The sequence below is a fragment of the Panthera onca genome, chromosome A2 (genome assembly GCF_046562875.1).
Source record: "Panthera onca isolate mPanOnc1 chromosome A2, mPanOnc1 haplotype 2, whole genome shotgun sequence".
In the NCBI taxonomy this organism is placed as follows: Eukaryota; Metazoa; Chordata; class Mammalia; order Carnivora; family Felidae; genus Panthera; species Panthera onca.
Window position 1 is genome coordinate 137,356,628 of NC_138340.1, and position 14,085 is coordinate 137,370,712.

Genomic DNA, 14,085 nt, shown 5'->3' on the forward strand with positions numbered 1-14,085 from the left:
GCTCTTCGAAAAGATCAGTAAGAGTGATAAGCCTTTAGGAAGTCTGATCAGAAAACAAATAAAAACAAAACAAAACAAAAACAGAAAGAGAAAGGAAACAATGACAAGGACACTACAGACAACACAGGCATCAAAAGGATAATAAGGGAATAATAGTATCTCTACATATCCAGATTCGACAATGTAGATGAAATGGGCCAATTCCTTGAAACGTGCAACTAACACAATTCATCCAACATGAAATAGATAATTTCATGGCCTTATGACTATTAACACATAGAAACCATAATTTTTAGAACTCCCTAAAAAGAAATCTGGCTCTGGTGATTCCCTGGAGAATTCTACAAAATATTTTAAAAGAATTAAAAACCAATTCCATATCATTTCTTCCAGAAAATAGAAAAGAAAAAAAAAAAGAAAACCTCTTTGCTTACTAAATCTGTAAATCCAGTATTACCTGACTTCAAAACCGGACAAAGTCAGTAAAAAATTCTAGAAGATAAAGTAGTAAAAATTGATGATCTAGACTTGATGAAGAGTTTTTATACATAACATTAAAATCACAATCAATAAAAAATAATAACTGATAAACAGGGCTTCATCAAAATAAAAATTTTACTGTGCAGAAAACCCAGTGAAAGAGATTAAAAGACAAGATATAGACTGGGACAAAACAATTGCAAACCACATAAGCAACAAAGGAAACATATATATGATATATATAACTATATATTATATATATATATGACGGATATATATTTACATATTTGTGTATATATATACGTATATATACGAAAGTCAAACGTATCCAACAGTACGTATCCCAACAGTACGAAAGTCAAACAAGTCCAAATAGAAAATGTGCAAGAGACATGAAGGAATATTTTTTTTTCCTCCTATGAAGTTTTGCTAGAAAAACTCCTATTCCTTCTGTTATTGTTCTTAACACACTACAATTTACTTTTGAGTGGTTTACTTGCCAAATAGTTGGAAAGGATTATTGGTTTAAGAAAAGCCCCAATCAGCAGAGATTATTATATCTTTAAAATACCACAAATAAGTCTGAAAAGTTATCCGGCATCTTGCTGTTTCTGTAGCTGGACAACTTACATCTATTCATCAGCCTGCTGAACTGTTCCCTTTGCAGAAACATAGATTTTCCAAAAATTTTCTACATCCTTGTTTTTAGCTGTTGTGGCTTGCTGAATCAAAGCAGCTGAGTTTGATACAAGTTCAGTGTCATTTCCTTCAAGAATTAATTCCTCTTTCTGGGCTTGAAATACTGAACAAGCAACACCTGGCCTCAGCTGAACCCTGCAGATGTATTTTTCACCCAAGAAATTCTGGATTTCAATAAGAGAACCATTCTCCTGAATAACAACATTGATGGGGAAGTGAGCATACACAGGCCTCATCTTGTAACAGAAGCACAGTGTAATGCCCTTGACCGTGTTCTGTACGTGACCACAGAAAGCATCAATACTAGCCAGTTGTTTTCCATCTTCCACCATTTGTCACCTTGGAGCCTCTTCTGTTTCTTTCCAAGGAGATTGAGTTCTACATTGATGTGATGGAAGTCCCTTTGCAGGGTTCCTCTGGGGCCCTTCACAATAACAGTGCATCCCTTTAGAATGATGTCATCATTTTCTGAAATGTCAGCAGTCTGATTGCTGAGAATGGTCTTCATTCTCACAGTAGATGTGGCAAAGAGCAACACGAAGGAATATTTCATTGATAAGTACACGTGCATGGCTAATAAACACATGATAAACTTTTCAACATCATTAGCCATCAAAAAATGCAAATTAAGTCAGTGTTGAGACATCACTACAAACCTATTAGAACAGCTAACAGAATAAAATGAAACAGTGGCGGTATTAAATGGCAATGAGATGCAGATAAACTAGATCTTATGCATTGCAGGTGGGATGCATGTTCAGTGGTACAGCTACTCTAGAAAATATTTTCACAATTTGTTTAAAGCTAAACATGCATTTACCATATGACCCATATGCGTTTATCAAATGGTCTCCTACAGTTTATCTCAGAAAAATGAAAACCTACGTCCACACAGATACTTGTACATAATTGTTTATAACAGTTTTATTTGCAATAGCCAAGAAGTGGAAACATAAAAATGTCTCTCTGTTGTACATCCATACCATGAAATACTACTGATAAATAATAAGTGTTTATTTGTCAGTAACATGCAACAAATTGTATGGATCTCAAAGACATGTTGAGTGGAAAAACTTAGTTGCACGACGTATGATTCCATTTATATAGCATTCTTGAAATGACAAAATTATAGAGATGAAAAATACATTAGGTCTTGCCAGCTGTTAGAAGTGGTCAACTGGGCGCAGGTTTGATTATTAAAAAAGAACCATGAGGGGGGTGCCTGGGTGGCTCAGTCGGTTAAGCGTCCGACTTCAGCTCAAGTCATGATCTCGCGGTTTGTGAGTTCGAGCCCCGCGTCGGGCTCTGTGCTGACAGCTCAGAGCCTGGAGCCTGCTTCGGATTCTGTGTCTGTCTCTCGGCCCCTCCCCTGCTCATGCTCTGTGTCTCTCTCTCAATAATAAATAAATGTTAAAAAAAAAAAATTAAAAAAAAAAAGAACCATGAGGGAAATTACTGGGGCATGGAATAGTCCTGTATCTACACTGTGCTATTGATTACACAAATCTACATTTGTGACAAAATGACACGGAATTATACACATACATCGTTCCAATGTCAAAATTTCTATTTTTGATATTGTATTATAATTATGTAAGATGTAACCAGTAGGGGAAACTGGGTGAAGAGTAAGAGTCTTCTCTGTATTATCTTTACAACTTCTTTGGGTATTGATTATTTCCAAAATTAAAGTTAAAAGGCAAATAAAAAAGTTAATACAGAAAGAAAACCAAATTAACCTGCAAAATCTTACACAGCTGGAATTGCTTTTTTATTTTTATATTTTTTAATGTTTATTTATATTTGAGAGAGAGCAAGAGGGAGACAGCTCAAATGGGTGGGGCAGAACGAGAAGGAGACACAGAAACCAAAGCAGGCTCCAGACTCTGAGCTGCCACCACAGAGCCCGACTCGGGGCTCAAACTCACAGACCGCGAGATCATGACCTGAGCCTAAGTTGGACTCTTAACCAACTGAGCCACCCAGGCCCCCCTACACAGCTGGGATTGTAATTGCAGTGCTCTTTCAAAGATATGTCAGATATTTCAGAGGTTTTCAGCAGTTGAATAATTAAATAAGACTTACTGGATCCCGAAACCATTATTAAACTGTGTGTTAACTAACTTCATTTTAAATTAAGAAAAAAATGGGATGCCTGGGTGGCTCAGCCGGTTGAGCATCCGACTTTGGCTCAGGTCATAATCGCATGGTTCATGAGTTCAAGCTCCGCATAGGGTTCTGTGCTGACAGCTCAGAGCCTGGAGCCTGCTTCGGATTCTGTGTCTCCCTCTCTCTCTACCTGTTTGCGCTCTCTCTCTCCCTGTCTCTCTCAAAAATAAAAATTTAAAATTAATTTTAAAAAAAATATTGATTGAATATGTGAACTTCAAAAGGATTATTTTCTTAGCATTGTTTTGGAATTTCATAGAATTATGAATAATCATTACATATTTCTAATATTTCTATTATTAAAAAAGTATCAGTTGATCTTTAATTATGACAATCACAACTGGAAATGTACTAGTATTCTTTTTTACTGATTTTTTAAAATAAATTTAAACAGATCATAGTAAAAATTAAGTCCATGCATTTTCCTGTGGAAATCACATTGGCAACAATTTAATAAAATATTTAAAGATGCAACATTTATCTGGAAACAAAATAATCAATAAATCCAAATCAGAACAACATATTTATAAATATATTAACTCAAGGATTAAAAGTCATAACACACTAAAGACAACACAGATGCTGCACTAAAAAATGCAACATGCATCATAAAATGCAGAGGGACTCTTAATATTTGTGTGAATGCGCATGCAGATAGGAGCTTTGTAACATTGCCAAGCATTGTGTGACAGCTGGTCTTAGCAGAATGCTGAATACAATCTTTAATGTAACTTTCTGTTATTTGCTTTTCTTTTCTTTTCTTTTTTTTTTTTTAGGAAATGAATATCAAATGTCTATAATGCTAATAATTATCTTAATAGATTAATAGTCAGTTACTCATGCTAAAAGTGAAAATCTGTGGGATTCATGTCATTGCTTATAACAACTGAAGTAGTAATGCACATTTTTGTATCTTAGCCATTTGGAAAAACATTCTTCTGTCCTCTCTATTTTATGACCCTTCATAAGTGATGGGCTGCTTTCTTATGTTTTGGAGGTTTAGATGCTGGCGAGGTCACACAAGCGGAAACTAATTAGCAGGCTTGTTTCATAAGGGAGAATTGAAGTGTTGTCACGTGAAATAAAGGTTCTGCCTTCATACACTCAGGTTCTACTAGTCTTGAAATGCTGACTCAGGACACAGAATGGGTATCAGAGAATAATAATAATAATAACAACAACAACAATACAAAGTAGATCTCCTACCATATTCCATCATTGGACTAAATACTTCATACATATAAGCTAATTTAATCTTCACAACATCCCTATGATGAAATAACAATTGCCATTTTTTTTTAATTTTATAAGTGAAGAAACTAACAGGACAGAGATACTCTCACAACTGTTTTCGAAAATACACATTTTAAATAGCATGTACCCATTTTTTAAATTTTTTTAAAAATTCTTTATATTTTTACATTGTTTTTTTTATTTGGTTTTTCTTTTTGTGTTTTTGTTTTGTTTTGCCATTTAAAACATCAATCCTTTGTTTATCACAGAACATTTTAGATAATAAGTCATGTATTTAGTATTTAGTCATCAAGTACCTGTTGTGTCCCTACTAAGTTTGCTTCAGACTGTGTCCTTGGGGTGCCTTATGGTTCTTTAATCTAAACAATTCATGTGTAATGTGCTCATAAAAACGTATGTGAAAACTGAAATGTCTTGAATATAAGAATGAAGTCCAGTGGAAATTACAGTTGATCTGGTACAAGTTTGTTTAATATGTAGTCTGAGCATTTTCTCTACTTGGATGATTTCCTGTCTCTTTTAATGCTTTTTGACTATTATCTCAGTTTACAGTCTTTTCTTCCTAAGAATTAGAATGTGAGCTTGGGGCACCTGGGTGACTCAGTCGGTTAAGCATCCGACTCTTGATTTCAGCTCAGGGCATGATCTCAAGGTTTGCAGTTTGTGAGTTCAAGCCCCGCATCAGACTCTGCACTGGTGGTGTGGAGTCTGTTTGGGATGCTCCTTCTCTCTCTCTGCCCCTTCCCTGCTTGCTCTCTCTCTCTCTTTCAAAATACCTTTCAAAAAAACTTAAAAAACTTGGAAGGTGAGCTTCAATATACTCTTAAGAACAAAGACAGGGGAAAGGAGAAGGGATTTGTTCTATTTTCTACTTTCTGAGACCTATGTATTCTGTTTTCTAGCATCCAATACAAACAACTCTGTTTTCACAAATGAATCTAATCAGTGCCCACACTATCAAACTTTTGTTTAGCAAGAACTCTAATAATCTTACTTTGTGAAGACCTAAATAATAATTTTATATAATTATGGAGTTTATCATCTCGATATAGGGAATAAACATTCTATCTTAAGAAAAGTTATTTTAATTATGTAGGCAATTTAATGTATTAGATACATTTGTGTGAATTAAAACTTTCAAATATATTTATATAATTATATACTTATTTTAAATACCAGCATGATTAAATTATGATATATGAACTTTAAATATGATTATTCATTAAAAGTGAAAAAGATATAGAAAAGTCCTTTAAAATAACTACAACTTAATGTTACTTGCTTTCCCCTCCCTAGTCTGAGAAGAAGAAGAAAAAAATTTATAAATTGTTTTCAGATGCTTTGGTAGATTATTTAGCATCAATTACATTTATTGTTAGTAATGTTTTCTCAGTTTATATGGACATGGTTTATAGGGAAAATCACATTTTATATTAATGTTTGCAAAGAAATCAAAAAGCCTACCTCAGTAATGATATAACATGTTCATTTATTGAAATAATGATGATGGCAATTTTAGAAATAATTTTGTTAATGGAAGAGTGATTCATTGTTAGTGTGATATTTGAACCTATTGACATCATTACAAATGGCTTACTAGATTCCCTAGAGCTTTTTAGTGTACTCTTTGGCAGTTACTTAAAAGGAAAGACATCAATGTCTGCCAATTATCTTTGGAGGAAACAGAGAGTACTAATGCATTCAGACATATTAGATTTGGTTAAAAGGAAAGGGAACTGGTACAGGTTTTTCTTTGTCTTGAAAATTCAATGGAGTGAAATCCTAAAGAAAAAAAAAAGTCTAAATAGGAGTAAATTGACAAATTATTTATGATTTATAACAAAACATGACACAATAAAAAGGATCAATACATTACTCTTCTTGCTGAATATGTCAAAGAACTACAGTAGGTAAAAATGTAGCCTTTCATGTATTGCTGGAGTGGGGCTAGGTTAGATCATCAACTTGATGGGCTGCTCTGAGTATTTCTGAATTTTCATCTGAGATTTAACAATTAATAAAACAAACTTTAAGACTACCAATAATTATATTAAGCCTCCATTATCATTTATCATTCCTACCCCTGTCCCTTTCCTCTCTTATTCATGCACAGGTAAACAAACAAAGCCCTCACAAATTCTCTCTCTCTCCCTATATATGTGTATGTATATAAACACACATACACACGCACACATACATATATACACATATACACACACTCTCTCTCTCTCTCTCTATATATATATATATAATACTAATATTTTTACTAAATATATATTTTACACTAATATATAATATATATTTGGTAATATATTAATGTTTTACTTTTGAATATATATGTATACATCTGTGTATATGTATACATATATACCAAAATTAAAAGAATGTTTTCTTCAATAAAACACACCCTTTTTTAAACTTCCACTTCTAGCCTTATTAGAGTATCATTGATCAGAGGACTCTTAAACAGCTTAACCACCAAGAAAACATTTTAATAATTTTTATAGATATTGTACTATAAGCAGTGCTAAAATGTCACTCAGATTAAATATATGGTGTGGTTACTATAATTGCGCATAACAAAGTAATTAATATGATGCAATTCTGTGTCTGTTAATCTGCATGTATGAAAAATACCCTTCTATAATTTTGAGTTCATTTATGGTTATTAATTTCTGAAAAGAAAATAATACAGGTGGGAATTTTATTGACTATTTTTGCACAAAAATTTTGTGTGCTTATAACTACTTTCCTTGACAGTAGGGAAAAATTTGAGCCTATCTCTAGTGCCTATACTCTTCCAAGTTTATAGCATCATTAAATCAAGCAGGGATTGAAGCCATCTACTGGCTTCAAAAGTACCAGATAGTTGTATTTGTCTTTCCCTTTTCAATTGGACTGAAACCAGATCACTTAACAATAACAATGTGGTCACAAAAAATTAAAAACAAAATAATATTAGAAACAAGAGGGAGTGCTGAAGCTATTGTGGAAAGATTAGTAGAACCAGTTGCCCAAATTCACAGCTACTGAACACAAAAATATAACACTAGTTTATGCAAAGACAAGAAGGGTTTGTGTAAATACTAGGATTATGCAATTGTGTGTTCGTTGTGGCAGGTGAGGTCAGTTCAGTTGCCAGAATCTCTGCCCATGACCTTCTCTCTGGGCATTTTCTGCTGCCTATGGAAGTCTGAAGAGGACACCTTAATCACTATGAATGGTCAGGTGGCTTCCCGCTGAGATCAAAGATAGATTTTCTTTGTCAATGTTCTTTAGAACAATATACAAAGTAAATAATGCTGTGGCTTTATAAGTACAAACTCCTCAGAAATATTCTTCCAGGGGCACCTGGCTGGTTCAATTGGGAGAGCATGCGACTCTTGATCTTTAGGTTATAAGTTCAAGCCCCACGTTGGGTGTAGAGATTACTTTAAAAAAAAAGTAAAAAACCTTTAAAAAAAGAAAAAGAAATGTCCTTCCAAAATAGTACAAAAAACAGATAAGCATTTATACAGTGCTTTACTTACTATTATTTTTTAATCACATGTATTACCTAAGGGGTTAGGTAAAACTATAGGAAAAACAACCATATAACAAAATATTTAGAAAAAAGTAAAATTTCAGGCAATACCAGTAAGAATTATTTAGTTTTGGAAAAGGAATATTTTCCAACAGTAATTATCTGAATGCTTTTAGTACACTCCTGTAATTAAAATTTCCTTCAAAATTGAGCAAAATTTTGAGCAAAATCTTCTGAGGCTATTTGTAAGTCATTATGCATTTATTGAGAGCTTACTTATTTATATTATATTATCTATAAAACCATAAAAATACAGTCTTTGTGGAAATGCATACTTCACAGAACACATGGTTATAGTAAACATTCGTTTGTACAAAGTGACTGGGAATCAATATGTTCTGATTAATCTAGAAATAACCAATTTAAGAAAATAGGAAATATAAGCAAGTCTAATATGAAATCATACTAAAAATAATTTTTATTTTCACAAGCTATTCATAAATATTTCTCTTGCAATGTTTTAATAACTATTGTTAACATCAATTACCATTATATACTAAGGGATAAAACAATTCTTATAGTTTTCTTTTCATTCTTTCTTTTTTTTCATTAGGTTTGGAGTTAATGGTCATTCTTTAAAAGTTTAGATTTTCTTACAATATGAAAGCAGAAGTCATAGCAGTTGTGCATTTTAAGATGATATATTTTAGAAAACAGACACTTACGTTTTGAAATTCATTTCACTGCCAGCCATAGAATGGAAAGTATATCAATGTCAGTATGAATGGAATGGACTGTTCACAGCACATCACAGGAGTCCACAGATGGCCACGAGAATTAGGCTGACCTCCTATTAGTCTCACTGAAATTAGCAGGAAATGAGTGTATCTTCTCAATGAACTCATATTTATTTAAAACCATACAATTTGCTATTCTCATTTTCATGACAAAAAGTATATATTTAGTAGCCACCTTCCTCATGTAACATAAATGAGATAAACTATTCTCCAGAAAATTAAAAAAAAAAAAAAAGAAGTAGGGAGAGAGGGAGAGAAGGAAAGAAAGGGGGAGGGAGGAATGGAGGAAGAAAGGAAGAAAAGAAGGGAGGAAGGAAGGAAGTGAGGAAGTGAGGGAAGGAAGTGAGAAGAAAGGAAGGAAGAAGAAAATAAAGGGAAAGAAGAGAGAAAAATGATGTTTCTAGAAGAATAGATGTTTAAGTCCTTTTAAAATATGGGTCACTTCAGATGAGAAATGTTCTTGGGAGGGGCTTGGGAATAAATTATTCTTTTCATTGAAAAAGGTATTTAAATCAATATTAGGGAAGATAGCCCTATGTCACTGAAAATAGACAGATGTCTTTGTGCATTAAAACCTAATGCTTCAAGGTTATGGATCAGTGTCTAGAAACACACAGAGATCGCACACTTCTCTGTTTGCTCCAATCGCTAGAAGGAGAGACTACTACCTATGCTTTATCTGCTAGGACACCTTTCTGTTGGGATTGGAGTAGAATTCTGAGTGGTGGTTTTGAGCTAAAAATAATTTCAGGATTTAGATTCTCCAGAGACCAACTCACTCTGCTAGGATTTGAGAAGTTCTGAATAATTTGTGCTGACAGGCTTTTGATTTTCCCTTTTCAGGTCTAGGGTCTGTTGCCTTCTTTTAAGTGTTGTCAAATTTATAATGGCCTTTTTCCAATCCTCCAGGAACAGATACAGAGTTCTTTGGTTTGTAGGGGTCCCTCACATGAGTAAGGGTGATGCTGTAGGGAGTTTGTAATGTAGAGTTTGTTAAGGATTAAGTGTTCAGTACTGTCTTCTATCCTATTCAGAACTTTAATACTTAAGGTCTGTAAGATGGAGTTTCTCATTACAATAGAATACTTAGAGTACTTAGTTTTTGTAACATTTTCTCTTTTTTTCCTTTTTTTTCTGTAAAGATTTTTTTATTTTTAAATAATCTCTACACCCAACATGGGGCTCGAACTCACAACTCCAAGATCAAGAGCTGTGTGCTCTACCCACTGAGCCAGCCAGGCGCCCCTGTTGCATTTTTCTATTACAGGATAGAGCTCAGAAATATTTTCATAAGTTGAGATATAAAGTAAAAATAAATATTAACTTAAGGGCTGGCTCATATGTTAGCTAATAGGAAGAAGTTTGCAGTACTAATAGGCTTGAGAGACACTGCTAATTTTTCCTTTTTTTTCTTTTTCTTTTTTTTTTTTTAATGTGGGGCAGCTACCTTTTGACAAAGGGCCAAATCAAACATACAATTTTGTGACAATATATTACTTGAGAGTCATGTTTGGATGGTTGGGGGGGAAAAAAATAAAAGGGATGTCTTCAGATAGTAATTTGTGATACTGATGATGCAATTGCTGATTTTTGCCAGTTAAGAGCTTGGAACCTGAGGTCAGACAGACAAAAGTTTAAATCTGGGTCCAAGAATGAATAGGCCTGTAGCACTTGAAGATGTTACTTAACTGTGTTGACTCATGTATCTATCTATGTATGATAATAAAGATAAAAATCTCATAGGAGTGTCATGACATTTAAGTTACACAATGCATGTGAAACTTTAGCATAGTACATGGCGCATTTTTATCCTCTAAAAATTTAGCTGCCATTATTCATCATGCCTTTTGCACCATCGTTATTACTGAGTGACTTGTTCATTTTTTACTCCACTGTATAATCACAAAGAGTAACTTGCCCAGAAAAGTTTCTTCATATCTTCTAATCAAGTTGAGTTAAATATAAACATTGGTTCCATTTTGTATTACTTTAGGATCAAGTTATTCCTCTCCCTATATGCTACTTAGCATATTGAGAGACTGCTGTTTAGGGCTGACTAACATAATGGCTTCATGTGTACTGGGCCTAATGCCATCAGATAACAATTGCATTTATAAGAAACTTTAGAGATCAGTGTAAGAACTTGCATAACCTGAATAACAGGGCAAAGAATATGCAGAATGCTCATTATTTCCCATAGGATTTCAATTTAACTGGGAAAACTGTAATTTCTTTTTTATAGAAAGGGTGAAGCATATAATATTAGCTCTGAATCTGATGCAACAATATTTGGAAAAAGAAAACAGATCCACTATATTTAGAGGAACATCAGGTTTCTCTTTTGGAAGATAAAACAGGGGCTAAGTGCAACCTAGAGAGTAGAATGCTTAATGCACCCTAATCATTTTATGGCACTGTATGGAAAGTAAAGTAACTAGTTCCATCCCTGTGATTTATTACATATATATTGAATAATATTCTTAATCTCTCAGAGCTTTTAGTGTTTTTAGCTATATGATGAAGGTAGCCATATCTGACCTTCCTTGATCACTAGAATCAGATAATAAGTTGTCAAAAATCAAATGAGATCAGCAAGTAGAGGTATATAATGCACAATATATAATAAAGGTATATATATATATATATATATGTGTATATATATATATAAAATGTGCTATATGATCTAATTATATCATGTATGTTATGATCTTAACAGTCTATACATACATTATATATATATTGTACACATATGTGTACTATGATGTATAATATATATTCTATACATATTATATATGTATAACGTATACATATATTTAGGCACATTTTATATGTATAATATATAACATAGATACCTATATTATACATATGTATAAATTATATACATTATGCATAATATGATAATGTATATATAATACATGCATATTATACGTATCTTTAATATATTTACCTTATTCCCTTCACCTGTGCCCATTAATTTCTATGTTTGTTTATCTGTTTTCCCACTGTCTTTTTGCATGCAAAGCAATTTTAGTTTTCACATTTCTGTTTTCATCATCTCCCTAGATACAAGGGAGGAATCTGGTTCTCATACATTAGCATCTGTCCACTCAGGCTTCTGCTGAAATGAACAATCTTTGAATAGCCTTTAGCATTCTTATCTTCTAGCATATTCTGTGATAACCTTGCCTCCTAGTAATTCCTCATTATCCGTATTTTGATGCAAACCCAAGACATATATATATTCTATTTGTTTTCTCTCAGTTACTTCTGCACTATAGAGAAGTGTCATTTGGCTGTAATCATGTGGGCAGCTCAGAATTCTGCTAGGCTGCTCTCAGGCACTTAGCTAGCCAGCTTATTTAGTGATTGCCAGTCTCTGATACTGGTATGATGCTATATGGAGTGTTGCACTTCCTTAGGTCACCCCATTTTATTCCTTGGTTTGGCGAATTTCCTAAATTTTCTAGTAAGGTAGAAAGCAGAGCCCTTTCAAAATAACCATGCACAGAAGGGGACGTCCACTAAACTACTGTCCTAATTTTCAGCTATCCTACAAGCAGACTAAGTCTTGCTTTCAAACCTGGGAAACCCTCTCTCAAATATATGACTTTTCCCAAGTCCTGAGGGTGAAGATGAAACTTTTAAATTCTCTCTGTTCAAGTATCAGGTTTTGTTTTATCATACTCAGGCTTTGGAATAGAAAAAAAAAAAAGAAGAAGAAGAATGACATTAATCTCAGTCTCCCAGATCTCTATAAATCAACACCTTTGATTTCAAAGTTCTATTCTATATTAAGATTCCAAACATCTGATTAGATCAGTTGACTTCTTTATACTTTCTGGGCCCTTTAATCTTCTCTTTCCTAAGGTGAATGAATATGTGCCCTTTCTCTTTCCTAAGGTGAATGAATATGTGAATGAATATGACTGCCATTGATTCTTTGTAGAAAGGAAGGATACAAAGGCCATGTATTAGTTTGCTGGGGCTGCCATAAGAAAGTACCACAATTTAGGTGGTTTAAAATACAAAAACGTATTGTCTCACAGTTTTGTAGGCTAGAAGTCCGAGGTCAGGGTGTTGGCAGTGTTGGTTTTTTCTAAGGGCTGTGGGGAGAATCCATTCCATGACTCTGTCCTAGCTACTGGTAGTTTGCTGGCCATCTTTGGCATTACTTTTTGCATCACCTCAATCTCTATCTTCATGTTCATGTGCCATTCTCATTATGTCTGTGGCCGTGTCCAAATCTCCCCTTTGTATATGTACACCAGTCATGTTGGATTAGGGACCTGGCCTACTCCAGTCTGATCTCACCTTAATAATATCTGCAATGACCCTACTTCCAAATAGGGAGACATTTTGAGGTACTAAGAGCTAGGATTTCAACATATGAGGGCTAGGGCACACAATTCCACTCATAATAGTCCACAAGGGCAAAAACTTTTTTAGTTAATACGTCTGTATTTTGTCCTGTGGTGAATTACCCTTAATAGTTTATTCACTACAGTGTCCCCTCACTATTATAGATCATGTAATTCTTTGCAATCTAATCTAATCTGTAACAAAAATGCTGGTTTCTACCTGATGTGTCCTTTTTATACACCAAAGCGAAAGGGTGCTCATATGTGTCTTTTAATGAGGAAGCTACACTTAACCACATATATCTGTGCAAGTGCTATTAAGAAGAAAGGTGTCAATAAAAATATAAGCAATAAAGAATATATGATTTCCACATATCAGATAAAAACTATATTTGATACTTCTGACTGTTGAAAAATCTCCTCTCTATATTTTCTAGCATTTATTGTATAATAAACACCAGCAACTTTTGGAAATATAGCTTATTGCTACACAAATTATCCTAGTTCTTTATTATGATGTAAACACATTTAAACAAACTCTATGTGGTTTGAAGAGTAAAGAGTTTATTAAGATAATAAGTATCCTAACAGGTGTGAGGTAATGTCTCATTGTGGTTTAATTTTCATTTCCCTGATCATTAGTGATGTTCAATACCTTTGTACGTGCCTTTGTATGTTTTCTTTGGAAAAATGTCTCTTCAGGCCCTCTGTCCTTTTTTTTTTGTAATCCAGTAATTATGTTTTCTTTTGAGTTGTATGAGTTCCTAATATATTTTGGATATTAACCCCTAATCAGAGATGTGGT

At 33.5% G+C, this 14,085-nt stretch overlaps 1 pseudogene; it reads right to left on the reverse strand.

Moving 5' to 3' along the window:
* Positions 1-1,112: 1,112 nt before the first annotated feature.
* Positions 1,113-1,692, reverse strand: LOC132674988 (large ribosomal subunit protein uL6 pseudogene; annotated as a pseudogene).
* Positions 1,693-14,085: the final 12,393 nt, after the last annotated feature.